Below are 14,996 nucleotides of genomic sequence, written 5' to 3' on the forward strand. Positions count from 1 at the left end.
TTCATGAAATTGTTAATTATGGCTACTAATTTCAATTGTTTGAGAGGAAGGCACATGCACTTCATATCCCTACAATATATGAGCTCTTTTCTCTTTGCAACTTTGCAGGGTTTCCTTCGCAACTATAGAGCTTTTGGAAAATATCACACAGATGAAGTGAATGTTGCACTTGGCATTCATCATGTGCATCAGGCAAGGACCATCAAAAGCTTTTGCTATTTGTTCTCCATTATCAGTGGTGGGTTTCTTTCTAAGGTGGAGTCTGGCTAATAAAAGTTATCTCATTCTCAAAACTAAAGAACTCAAGGAAAATAAGTGAAAAAACAATTCATCTATTGAAATGCTTTTAGACAGCAGAATCATCTTATAAATATACACATATGTATATACAAAAATATTTTTAGAACTAGCACAGCTATGAAATATTCAGATTCAAAGAAATTCATACTTCTTTTTTTTTACAGATTTATTTATTTTTATACAAGAACTGGGGTACAGGCCAGAGGCATAGGAGGATGAGAGGATTCACCAGAGACAGAGCAGGGAGCAGAACAAGCAGACTGACTGAAATACACTGCTGAGGGGAGCAGCGGGCGAGACAGGAAAGGTCTGCTGCACCATGTGGGTCTCTCCCTAGCCAGCTGGGAATCAAACCCATGCCGCAGAAGCTGTGGACAGCTTCACAGCGCTGCACTCAACCCACTGCACCACCGGGGAGGCCAGAAATTCGTACTTCTATTAAAACAATGTATTAGTGGAATTTTAAGGTCAATTATTTGTTCCACTTTAATTGCTGTCTCTTTTAGACATTTAACAAGGAACAAAAATAGATTTGGGAGGCTCAGTAGAGAAGGATCATTTTCAGATTTTAAAATGTGGTGAAATGCTTCACATTAATTTACTATGGATACAAAGATAATATATTTTCCTGAGAAAGTAGGAATATCACTGAGTCCAGTGCCTAAGCTTCCTGAACGGAGAGGAAGAATTGATCCAAGGTTGACCGACAAAAAGCTGCGCTGTTTAAAATGGTGCATGTTTTCATAGGCAGCCAGCCTGAAATCCAGGCATGATGTAAGAATGACTTTCCTTAATTTGAAATGACTTTCAGTCAGTTTATAACAGCAGTTTAATTGGTCCTTTCTTTATTGATTTTTCTAGGCTTTGCTACCTTTTCTAAATCCTCAGAGCCAAATATCAAGACTAAATTTAACTAATCCTACTGTTTGACCTCTTTTAATTATGCCCTTCTCTCCCAAGTTAATCTTTTATTTAAATCAAATTATTGAGCAAAAAAAAAAATGTCATCTTTGTTAGGTGTTTTAATTATTTAAGTTGTTTACTAATTTCAACCTTGCTTACAACACTCAGTGAGCAACAGATGGGATTAGCAGAGTGGCTATTATGAATTGTTCTTCAGCAAAGTGTGCCACAATCTCTGCCAGTTCTAGAGACTGGCATACATCTATGAACAATATCTACAAATTCCCTGCTTAAATCCTTTTGCCTAGAAACCATGATGGATTTTTTTTTCAATTTTTATAAACATGAAAGGAAATGGTCATCAACTCGCCAAACAATGTAAGAAAAGTAACAGAAGCTCACAATGAGGTCACTGTTTTGACCATAAGAAAAGCTATTGAAGGGTCTGAGCAGTAGCTGTGTTCTCCTACCCAGGCACCATCCTCCACACATGCAAAAAAAAAAAAAAAAAAAAAAAGAACAAAGGATAAAATAAAACTGCAAATAAAATAAAATAAAAAGGGTAAGATAAAATTGCAAAGGCAAATAAAATTGCCTATTTTTAGGGCAAGAAATATTTTACAGAGCCATTTCAGAAATCCCCAGATGACTTTTTTCAATCATCATGTTTTAATTTAAAAAGTATAAATCATTTGTAAGAATATGGGAAGTAAATTTTATCAGCCACAAGGAAACTAAAAATAGTGGTTACTTTGTCTCAAGAAAGCTTCTTTTTGATGGTAATTCAAAGTGGAATGAGAGCCTGTGCTACAACCATGAAACTCAAAATGAGGCAGGAGAGTCAGACAGTGAAAATTGGTGTTTTAGGAGTACACAAAGTAATATGGGAAGCAGAGCTAAATAAGCCAGTACACACAGCTGTTTGACTGTTTTGTTTGGGGGATTTATATTATTAGTGTCTTTCATAAATAAGCCCATATTGTACTTTGAAATTCTCTAAATATTTATTGGAAATTGGAACTACAACCCAAGGATTAACTTTCTCCTCCTACTCTCCACTGCTTCTTTCTCCAAACCCCATACTCCACCAATGCTATGAAGAAATGCAATCATTTTTCTCAGACTTTTACAGAATCTAGAAGAAAATACCATGACGGATTAGTAAGATTTAGCAGTTCCTTTAGGAACTGAACTTAAACAGAATGAAAAAATAGTCAAAAATTAATCATTCATGGATATAACTACATAATATAAAGGAAAGTCTCAGATTGAACACAGGTGATTAGGTGCCACTCATCATAAATTAATTATGAAACTGTCCTTGAGAATTTTATTTTGAGATGTTAATCGAAGTAATATTGCATAATAACATTGTAGGGTAAATAGTTTTCAGGCTTTTCTGCTCTCCCACCATTAGGATTGCTCTGCCTGATAGGGCACCTGCAGTTGTTACATTGTTGTATGTATAAGTCTGTGGGCCATGGGAGGGGTATTGAGACAGTCACCAAGAGAAGCAGAGGCAGGAAAACAGCAGAAAAGAGAAGGGGAGAAACAAAGCTAGAAGAGAGAAGCCCAGAGTGAAGACTTGCCAGGAACTAGGAGGCCTGCTGGCTTCCTGTCCCCCTGGCTCCCCTGCCTGCCATGTACCTAGTTGCTGCACTACATGTAAAGCTCAATAAAAGCCTCAGAAACCCACCGAGGACTCCAGAACTCCTTTTCCCGTGTCTGCTGGGATCATAGACATTCTGCTCCGTCCCATCCTGCCCCTACAAACATTTATACAAGTTCTAGGTGCTCATTTTGAGAATATATTTTGCTTAGAAATCAGTTCTAAAACCATTTATTATACAGTAAGCTCTGCACTTTCTAGTATAAAAGCTAACTTATTCAAATATTTTGATTTAGAATTTCTATGGATATTCTGATATCTCAATTTCCTAAGGTTAATTTTCATAACACCAACTTTACACTGGAATCATCTGAAGAGCTTTAAAAATAGCTTGCCAGACAAACTTAATTTAAAGATTTTGGGATATGGTATATCGGTTATTTAGCTTTTCAGAACAAACCATCTTAAATGTGTGTACTTAAAACCACAAGAATTTACTTTCTTACTGTGATCCTATTTGGCCTAGACTCAGTTGGGCAATTTTTCTTCTGGAAAGCAAGGTATCAAGAAGTCAGAGTTGCCAAGAAATATATTATTCCAATAGATGCCACAGCAGATAGAGAATCCAAGACCAAAGGAAAAAGTGTGGAAAAATGTAAACTGGGACTGAAACAGAGAGAACAAGGATATTTAAAGTAGCTGTTAAATTAGCCTACCAGAATTAAAATTTAGAGTGTAATGAACAATTTAAATTCATTATAGGACAATAGAGCAATATGGAAACTTGGATTTCTAATTATCTCAAATTATCTAAGAGGCTGTTCATTCCCACACAAGTAAACACATGCATGTGTACTCACGCGCACACATACACACACACACATACACACACATTAAAACAACAGGCGAAATGTTTTAATATTAACATAGATTGTTTTTCTAAGACTACAATGATAATGATTAACTTTATGAAACATTAATTTCAAAATCTTGGGCCATGCCAATCTTTGTAGAGAAGCTCACATTTAATAGCATACGATTGCAAACAATTACGTTTTGATGTTAGTTGTTTCCCTATTTCAATCTCTATTTTTTTCACTTGAATAGTACAACCATAGTTTGTTTCTGGGATTCATTACATTAACAAAATATCTAGCTCTTTCTTAATTAGGTTTATAAGAGACTAAAAGTAATTGCATAAGTAGAATTTCATAAATATAGAATTTCAATAATATTTGGTAGGTAATCTTTTCTGTTCTAAGAACAACAAATTATACTTATTATGAAATACATATTTCTAGGCACTATCAAATTATATCTTATATCAAGAATACCATGATTCTATTTGATCAAATGCATTTTGTATCATAGCTTGACTAAACTAAAATATTAGCAATAAGTTAGTAATTTTGACAGTTCTTTTTCTTTGTAACAAATGGCTTTATTATAAAAGAGTCCACAAAAATATAGGCATTCTCTTGTGGCTATCTCTTATACACACAAAAAATCAAATATGTATAAAATAATTATTAATATTTAAAATTGAGAAAAAGAATTATACACTTTCAATGTGACAGTATCTGTAATAGTGGAAAAGAAATAAAGAAACAAAGGGAAGACTCATGTTTTTCCTCTTACTTTGGGAAAGTTAGCAAAATTGTATTTTATCAAGCAAATTAAAAATGACTATGCCTTTTTATTCAAGGTATTTTTAACAAGGAAATTTTTATTTCATGAGGTTCCTTCAATGCTAAAATATACTTAAAAATTAATCCATACTGTAAAAATTAATCTCATTGAGCAAGAAGATAGGAGCTGATAATTTATGGGATTCACTGCAATTTTTTTAAAAATAATTTTAAAACCTGTATTGTAAGATTCTCAGTCCCTATATATAAGATGCTATGTTTCAGAGGCTCCAGTATCATATGTATGATGATCAACAAATGAGAAATCTATTTTTAAAGGAGCTGAATAGCAGTTATCCAACAAAGTAACACTGCTGCTTCAGAAGACTATATTAAACATATGTATTGTACAGGTTCGTTTTATTTAACAATAGCTTTCTTATATATATTTCAAGATCCCTAAATAATAATTCTCTCTTTTATTCCAGTGTATTATATGGCATAAAACTAAAGAGAACAATGATAATGAAGAGCTGTAATGAAGGAAATAGCATGTTTGCTTAATGAAGGGACACAAATCAAAGTAGTATTCTCCTGAATACTCACTGCTCTTTGCAATCAAGGGCACAGGGAAGTTTTCAAAGAAGTGTTTATTAGGTTGTAATAGTCATTTGAGTATTGATATACAAATTGCACCTCTGGAAAGGTTAGCCAGATGACTGTTTCTGATATTTTCCCAGAAGACTTTATTATAAAGGAAGAAAGAACACACCTTAAGAAGCAGCAGACCAAAAAAAGCAACAACAAACCAATACTTTTAACTTCATCAAGCATGAAACAAATTTAGAGGAACTGAAAGTTTTTATGAAACTATACCTTGGAGAAAAATGTAAAGGAAGTGAATGTTTTAAAGGAAGGTTGTTCACTGCTTATTTTGGGTTCATTGTAGAGATCACAGAACATACATATTAGAGAATATATAGAAATTTTTTTATATAGAGAAACTTTTAATGACTATTTCAAAACTATGTTTTGGAAAAGGCAGTGTAATTGAGAAAATGAGGAAACTAGAGAAAAATGAGGTAACATAAGGAAGAGCAAATACATATATGTATATTATATATATATAAAAATTGACCAATATACCAATTGATTGCATTAATGCATCCAATTAATGGCTTGACTGTATCTACTAATCATTGCTATGTAACTTGGTTATCCTCTCTTTAACTAATGCTTTGCTGGGTTTGTGGTTCTGTTTAGCCAACATAATATGCTAGTGTATAGAGTGAAAGTGATGGTGTACTAGTTTTGAGCTTGTGTGTTTCCATTTCTCTTCTTGAGACTCTCAATCTACCATAAGACCAAGCCCAAGGATGGATAGTTGCTGGAAAAAAGATTAAGTGAAACAAAAAAGTTACCTCTGTTCAAGTCGTTTCTAGATCATTCAGAAACCAAACAACCTGCTAAATCACCGAAGTGGAAGAATAAGTCTAGTCAAGTCGAGCAGGCTGGTTTAAACAGCTCACCCAGGGGCCTGCTGGTAGCACAAGGGGTTAAGATGCAGCACGGTGATGCTCTCCACAGCCACTGCAGCGAGAGAGCTCAATCCCTGGCCAGGGAGGTGGCCCACATGATGCAGCAGATTTCTCCTGACTCACCAGCTGCTTCCCTTAGCAGTGTATTTCAGTAGATCTGCCTGTTCTATTCCCCTCTCTGTCTCTGGTGAATCCTCTCACCCTCCACATCTCTAGCCTGCACCCCAGCTCTTGTATGCATAAATAAATAAATCTTTAAAAAAATAAACAGCACTCAATTGGTTTCAGGTTTGTGAAAAGTAATACATAGTTTTTATTTTAATATACTAAGTTGGGGTGTTTTTTAACATTACAAAATTGTGGTAATTTATAAGATACAGCAAATATGTAAATTATTATCCAAACAAAGAGCTTTGAGAAAGAAAGGGTCTCCTATCAGTATTACACTGGGAAAGCAAGTATAAATTGGCAGTGCCCAAGTAAAACCAGACATATACTGGTCTTAGTTGTATAGGTTTTAGATCAGTCATTATCAAAAGTGTTTTTTGTAATGTATGTTTAGATTTTATTTATTGGAGTACCTCATTGATACATAAAATATTTAGAAAAATAAAAAGAAAATAATAAGTATACTCAACTTTCAATTGTAAATAATAGAAACACAACTCAGAAGACTCACAAAATAAAGACATTTTAAATCCCCACATAAAGAGTTAAGGTTAGTTGGTTTATTGGTTCAACAGTATCACCAAAACAACAACTACACCTTCAAATCATATTTTTTAATAATCTTTCCTACCTCAATAAACATTATTACCATCTGCCCATTTCCTCTTTTCTCTCTTTTGTATTCATCAGGAAATCCTGATGTCTTAACCTTTTTAAATACATACAGAATCTGACCATATTTTTCATTTTTTAAAAATTTTTAAAGATTTATTCATACATACAAGAACCAGGTACAGACCAGATGTGTGGGAGGGTGAGAGGATTCACCAGAAAGAGAGCGGGGAGCAGAACAGGCAGACAGACCAAAAGGACTGCTGAAGGGAGCAGCGGGCGAGACAGGAGAGGTCTGCTGTGCCATGTGGGTATCTCTGTGGCCTGCTGGGATCGAACCAGCACTGCAGAGGCTATGGACAGCTTCACAGTGCTGCACTCAACCACCTGTGCCACGAAGGAGGCCCAAGAATCTGACCACATTTTACTAGATAGAGTTTACTAGATAGGTTACTACCACCCTAACCTAAGGCACCATCTTGTTCTGTGGAATTGAATTATTGCAATCACTTCCTAATCAGTCTCTCTACTTCAAAACCCTTATGTCTCTAGAATCTAGTCTTAACCACAAGGTCATGTTTTTATACTGGAAATCAGATCATATCACTTCTCTGCGGACAACACTTTTTCCTCTGCCCATTTCATTAAAAGTTGGAATGTTCTAATGATATCCTGTCAATTCCAATACCTACCAGCTACAGGGAACTACTGAATACTTGATTTGTACCTGTTTCAAGCAACAATATATGTTAAGTTCTGTGTAAATAAATAGAATCTGGAATCTTAAGAAAAACAATACAAAATTTTTACTCAGAAATAAGGTAAAAAGTACACACTAGAAGAAAAGAGAAATAACAATACATTATAGTTCTTATGAAGTTGAAAAATACCACAAACATAAAACCTCTAATCTCTGGAGCAATAACATAATGTTAGAGGCACCATAATTCCTAACATTATATGGTCTCTGACCCTTTAACTTCACTCACAACTCTCAAAGTATCAGTTCCACAGGCAATATAAATCTTTTCTGATATTCATTCTTATATACTGGGATGCTAGCCATAACATAACCATAAATGGAAGTGACTGAGAATTCCATACATATAGTCTACTAAATTCATATTACATGTAATCATAATAAATGTATGCCCAATTCCACTTCTTTTTACCTGGTTTCTCAGAAATGCCAGTGCACTTAGACACCAACCTTAAAAATTGTTCAATGCAGACTTATTTGAAGTTAAGACACAGTGACATTACTCAAATGGAACCAAAAGACATCTGATTGTATTGCAGCTTCCTAGTAAATACTATCCTGAGATCTTTGGATGAATAAAGTCCTCACCTCCTTCAAATCTGCTCAATATCACCTTCCCAACAAGGGTTACCCTTGGTCAGCATATTTATAATCGCTCTTATGTTCCTTCCAATGCTTTACTTTTACAGTAATGTAAACACCATGAGAACAGGCATAAAGGGCAGAGGAACAACTCAGTAAATGTGTATACAGTTTGTGAAGATGCCAGCAAGATACTTTATCTTTCTACTCTGCCAACCTCAGTCGTCAGACTTTTGTCTTCTGCTTGCAAGATGATGATGGAGATGAAATCTTTGCAAACCATCAGGTATTGAAGAACATGGAAGTTCTCTTTCTTGGTTCTACTTTGCATCTATCTAACTCATTAACTTTTGCTTTAACATTGGAGATTTCACTATTTATGCTTCCTGTAATCAATTTTATTGCTATTTTTCTATCGCTGTATCTTAAAACCTCTGAATGATTGTTCCTTCTTTTGTTTTTGTGGGTACATTTGGTAAGTTTATGAATTTTCCTCTGAGGTCTATTTAACCATCCCATACATTTTTATATGTCAGGTATCAGCTGCCAAAATTTTGAAGATTTTGCAATTTGTGACTGATTTTCTCTGTAGATTCTGAGTTGCTTAAGAGACATTTTTTGGGTTTTGTCTTGATATATTTTATAAAAGAATAAGAATTATTTTATTATGAAGGATGTAGTTTTACAGCATTGTGATCAGAGAAAGTAGTCAATTATTCCTATTTTTAGACAATATTGGGGCTTTTATGGCCTAGTACACAGGAGTTTATCACAAATACTCTATCTACAGTAATATTTTTAAAATATTGCTGCATTTCTTAATGAAAGATATAATCTATTCCAATAAGATCTATTAATTCCATGAAGTAAACCTACCTAAAACTAGATATCACTAAAGCAAATGAAAGTGTTAAAATTGGCATCATTGGAAAATTGGAATGTCCTAATGGCACTATAAATTAATCCATTTAATATCATATTATGAATAAAAATTTCTAAATTAAGAAATTTCTGCTATTTGTTACTTAGGAATACATGAAAGAAGAGAATAAATAAAATTTACATATTTAATATTTTACCATTCATTCATTTATTGAGAAAAATAGAAATTTCTACTTATATCGCATATACTGAAGAATATTGTTAAAACTGTCACTAAACTCATTCAACATGGAGAGTTAAATATTAAATTAGAGTGTATGCTAGTTTTGGTGTAAATGACACAGTGAAATTTTGGTCCAAAGAATAAATTGGAAAAGGTCTCATCAAAGGTTTCTATGCCTTTTTCCATAGAGTGAAAAATAAATTTTATATCATGGAAATATGTGAAATTGTCAAAAGTAATTTTATTAAAATTTCACAATAGTATTTTATAATAGTTCTATTTAAGAGTTTTCTCAAATAAAGCAATGGAAATTATTTCAGTAAGTCAAATTTTAGGATTCAAGTGGGAAACTAGAAAAATTCATTATTTTCTAAACTTAAACTTGATCTAAATTCTGTCTTTGTGATGTAGCCCTTTGTAAATACTACATATCTTATCCATTTCTTAAAAAGCAAAGCCAAAACAAAGAAGCTTTCTGATTTTTTTTTTCCTTTTACCTGCATATCATTCCAACTTTCTCTAAACTCCCACTGCTTTAAAATGTGATTTCAAGAGCTAGTAGATTTGTAGGCGGGACAAACTTCAAGGTTTTTGAATCTGAATATATTCTGATTATTTTTCTTTCTATAACAAAATTGCAAGGAAACTCTGCTGCTTATAAAACACTGCCATAAAAATGGAGCTGACTGGCTACAGCTTTATATACAGCTTGGCTTTCCCTGTGGGAGATGAATAATAATTGTTTTGTTTCCAGAGCATCACAGAGTAATATGAAATTTGCAGAGAATAATAAACAGAACCTAGGCTTAGCTTCTGTCTCTGAATCATCAGCCAGATCAAATGAGCACTGGATGTTGTACAAAGTGAATGTGATGTTAACTCTCTGCGGTTGAAGTGAAAATATTTCACCTGCTAGCATATTTCAAAATGACTGTTGAAAAGAGATACCTTACTTTGGTGGATGATACTTTACTCAATATGCATTACAGCAATGGCTGTTTGTCAACAGGATTTTCTGTGATATTTTCCTTTAAGTTTAATCTTTGGCTAAAGAGTATATTTGAATTTACATTTTCAGTGAGTTGTTATTGAAGTTTAAGTAGTTTGAGGAATCTTAAAAATATATTTGGTCATTGACAGTGGAATGTTTCAAAATCTCCAATGTGTGAGTTGTGCATGTGTGTGACTGGGAGGTTGCTGAATATGTTTAGTTTCTAGGGTTGCATTTCAGTTAAGATTTCTGGGTCTGAAACAGGTTTGAAGCAGGGAGTAAGCTTTCCCTCTCTCTGTGACCTTGTAAAATTGCTGCATATTGAAAATAATGATGATAATAAGTGACCCTGTATGATAGTGATGCTATGAAAATTAAATGAGGTAGCCTCAGCAACACTCCTTATACTGTACCAGATACATAATGCATGTTTAATAAATGATAGCTATTATTAGTTAACTTAAACTTATAGTGAAAATATCCCTGACTAAAAAATGCTGAATTCTAGTAAAAACACTTTAGAGCACTGTATCCTTGAAAACACATGTAAGTTCTCTGAATCCATTTTAATATCTGTAAAATGAAGGTTTTCATAAATTCCTTGCAAATCAAATAAAACTAGCATAAAGGCAAAATAAGATAATATATATGATTATGCCATATAGTAAGACGGTCTTTTATTTAGGGCCTATTCATTTTATCATCTCCCTTCACATACAGATTTCCTCTAAAATGATAAAATTAGTGGATGTTTTCTACATAAGTCTATATTTGAAATAAATGGAAAATCAAATTGAAACTGCTAGCAACTGCATGCAGAATTTGCAATATACAAATATTTTTGTGGTTTGTCTTTTTTAGAGAATTGCTTTTCATGCTATTTTACCTCATTCTAAATAGTTAACTATCAACCATATATTCCAAATAGTTTAATTCTCCAACCATTTACTATAAGTGCCATATTTCTTTTATCCCTTTGGAATGCACTGGTTATAAAATTTAGCACAGAAAAAGAATGAAATTGAATGTACATCTAAAGTAAGCTATTTTGGTCATCATCTCTCCCAGGAACAACTTGATATAGATTTATAATCCATCTTTAAAATTGATGAACCTAAGGGATTGGAATGGAAATGAAATATTTAGGCACTCAAACTTTAACATGATTTAAATATCCAAGAAGAATTTAGAGGGCTAGCTTGGAGGAAATAAAGAAAAGGAAAATGGAGGAAATAATTGATTTTCTCTCTGATTTGTACTGCTGCAAAGAAACTCAAACTTTTGCATATTGGACCAAAATAAATATCACTGGCATATGAACTTCTATTTCCACTTGGTATTACTGGGAATATACAAGTCAATTCAGCTGAACGAATCTTTTTGTGTACCCCCAAATGCTCTAATTCCTTCCACACAGTCCACCGACTTTTTGTGTGAATTTAAGAGGTGATTGTCAGCTCTGCTATCTCCATGGAGATTAACAGTATGGGATTTGCAATGTGCTTTTAAAGTAGGATAAGGTGCCAGATTCAATGGTACTTAGTTATAAAGTATGAACCAGTTTTGTCCCAAGCTATAAATATTTGGGGGTGAGAGCTATAGAAAACAAAAGCTGTATTAGAAAAAAAATACCTATCTTTTTCAAAATAAAGGATATTCACAATGTTATTTCACTGAACTTGAGAAATAGTTGACATTTTCCTATAGGTGGTTCTGATGGGGGTGATGGTGTTTCCACACATTGCGTGAAAGTTTGGTCCTGGTCAGTCTTTTTGAAGATGTTTGTAAAGTCAGTAACCTGAGAGTACAGAGATCATGGCTCCCTGTGAGTCAGTGGGCCTAGGATGATATATAGATATATATAGAGATAGATATAGATATGGATATATATATATGGAGAGAGAGAAAGAGAGAGGGAGACTTTAATAAATAGATACTAGAGAGCCTTTAGAGAGGTACAGTTATTTTTCTTTCACATTATGGGTGAATCGATGCTAGGTACAGTGTGGCAACCTGCATCTGAAGAGCTGTGAACTTATATATCTGAGTCATACACAGTGTTGCAAACCAATGCTAGTCCAATAAAAAAATAAAATAAAATAAGAACTACAGAAACCATTAACAATTCTCATATTTTATGTGTATATACATATATTCATATATATATTTAGATAGATATCTACTCTTAAAAGCAATGCATTTATAATGAAAATAATTATAAAATTAACCTTGGATTTTATCTCAAGTGTTTTTAATCTTTTTCAAAAAAGGCTAACTCTAAATTACTTTCTTGATAGAGAGTGGATTAGGAGGGTACAGAAGATATGGACACACTGTGACGTATCAGGAGAGAAAGTTCTAAAGTAAATCAGTCTCGGATTTTTGGGTAGTACAGAATCTTGAAATATTGCTTAAGTGATTTATCATACTATAATCTTCTCTTTTCCTTAGTACTTCCTTTAGTATTTTCTCCCATCTCTGGATCAGAAAGCAATCACTCATCTTTCCCATTTAAAAAAAAAAAAAAAAGCTACTCAATCTGAATTTGTAAATGAATAGACTTCTCCAACGAATTGATCTTTCCTCAACAAACTCAGACTCAGTACTGGATACATGTGATGTATACTTCCATTTAATTCAGCATTATATTTGTGGTGGAATCCTGGTAATTATGATACTACTATTTAGTGGTAAGAAAAACCCAATGAAGGCAGTCTTATTAGCTATTCTAATTCATGTGGTCACATGGTCAATTGAACCATTCTAAACCAAAGTTGTACAAAACCATATCTCTATCCCAAGGAAGGGCTGTGGCTTTGCATTTAATTATAAGGACAATTCTCTCGAAGGTAAAAAAGACAAAAATGTCAAAAGCCTCCAGATTTAATTTTTTTTCATTCTATTTTAGGTGATAGAGACTTCTTTTTGTGCTTCAAAACATTGAGTGTGAAGACAGTGCCACAAGTTTTACTGTATTTAATTTAGCTTTCCCTAAGCCTAAAATGGAGAGAGCATTAATAAATACTGAACTCCCTGTCTCAGATCTGCCTGGAACAGATTTTAATAAATTACATTTTATGCTGCAATTCAAGCATTCAGCTGCCACAGTTATGATTAATAGAGCAGCATTTTTATAAAAGAACAACAGTTCTAAAAGAGAATTTTGTTACACAATACTATCACATCAATATTAAAAAGAAGTGCAATATTATTGCAGTAAAATAACCAAAAAGAAAAAGTAAAATTTTATTATTAAATACATTATTTTGTTGTTAATTCAACTCTCTATCAGAATTTAAACTATAACAGCAATAATTCACATCACATTTGAAAAATAATTAGTGAAAAAAAGAAGTGAAATCACTATTGGTTTGCTTTAAGGGAATATTGATAAAAATTCATTTAAAATGCAAGATTCTAAATTATAGTCTATACTTTGATGTTTTAAACAAACAGGCATGCAACACCATCAAAGCCACCAGAAATTCAAAAATTCTTAATAATGGGGCTCAGAAGATGGGAAATAGACAAGATCCTTGAGTCAAAGTTAACTTCAGGGACACTGAGTATAAGTATCTCTTACTCAGCATTCAAAAAAGATAAACACATGCAATTTGCAGCAACATGGATGGCGCTGGAAGGGATCATGCTCAGCGAAATAAGCCAAAAAGAGAAAGAAAAATACCGATGGTCTCACTCATAGCAGGAATCTAGAAAACTTAAATAAGGGACCAGGAAAATTAATAACTATAAGAAAGTGAAAATCAAAATCAACAAAAAACTATGAACCAGAGACACTTTTTGGGGGTGGGGGGCGGGAGGGGAGTGATTGGGGTCAGAATGGGGGGGTTGCAATTGTATGGGGAATATAAAAATAAAATTTATTATTTAAAAAAAAAAAAGTATCTCAGCAAGGAGGGGAATCAGAAACCATCAGAAAAGGTAGGAAACACTGAGAAACATCAGGGCAGGAAAGGTGCCCAGTGCACCAGGAGGGACAGCCGCCCTTTCTGCCCAGACTTCTGGGTTCTCCCTTGACTCCAAACTGGGAGAGTGCGTGCTTCTGGGCAAGATCATAACCTGTTCAAATGTTCAACAAAGGGCACCTAAGTGGCCAGTAACTGGGTTCAGCATTAGGAAGAAACACTCATTTCTTTCCAAAAATCATCTCTGGGTTCCCAGGATTATCTGTGCCCATCATGTGGACCTGGAGAAGCTGCCCACCTCTCCCTCATATGTGCCCTCCAGCTAGTGTGCAGTGTGCAAAGGAAGAAGGTGTGAGTGGCCACACTAAAGTCAGTCTTCCCAGTGGGTTTTTGCATCTGCATTAGAGAGTCAGGAAGGCACAGACCTGGAACAGGTACAATTTTTGAGGGTGTGTCCTTACACACTGGGAGAGATCAAGATCTCCAAGCATTATCATAGTTTTGTCAGTAGGGTCTGCTAGACCACAGGCCTTGCAGTACCCACCCAAGGCAAGAGTACCCACCCACCTCTCCCCACTGTGCAACCTCCAGTCTACACACAGAATGTACAGAAAGAAACCTTGAGTAGTCACAGTGAATACAGTCCTCCCAGTGGGTTCTTTGTGTCCATCTTGGGGGGTGAGTGGAAACACCTGCCTGATATGGGTGTGATTTTTGGTGTTCGCTTCTCTGCACACTGGGTGAGTGCAGGACCTCCAGGCCTACTGCTCATAGCCCCATCTGCAGAGAATGTCTGAGGAGCCTTAGGAAAGCTCCTGAATTCACCCCTTGGCCTCTGTGCTCACATTGTCATCAGAAACTAGGAGTAATGAGG

The sequence above is a fragment of the Talpa occidentalis genome, unplaced genomic scaffold (assembly GCF_014898055.3).
Source record: "Talpa occidentalis isolate TD23 unplaced genomic scaffold, MPIMG_talOcc4v2.1 talOcc4.16, whole genome shotgun sequence".
Classification (NCBI taxonomy): domain Eukaryota; kingdom Metazoa; phylum Chordata; class Mammalia; order Eulipotyphla; family Talpidae; genus Talpa; species Talpa occidentalis.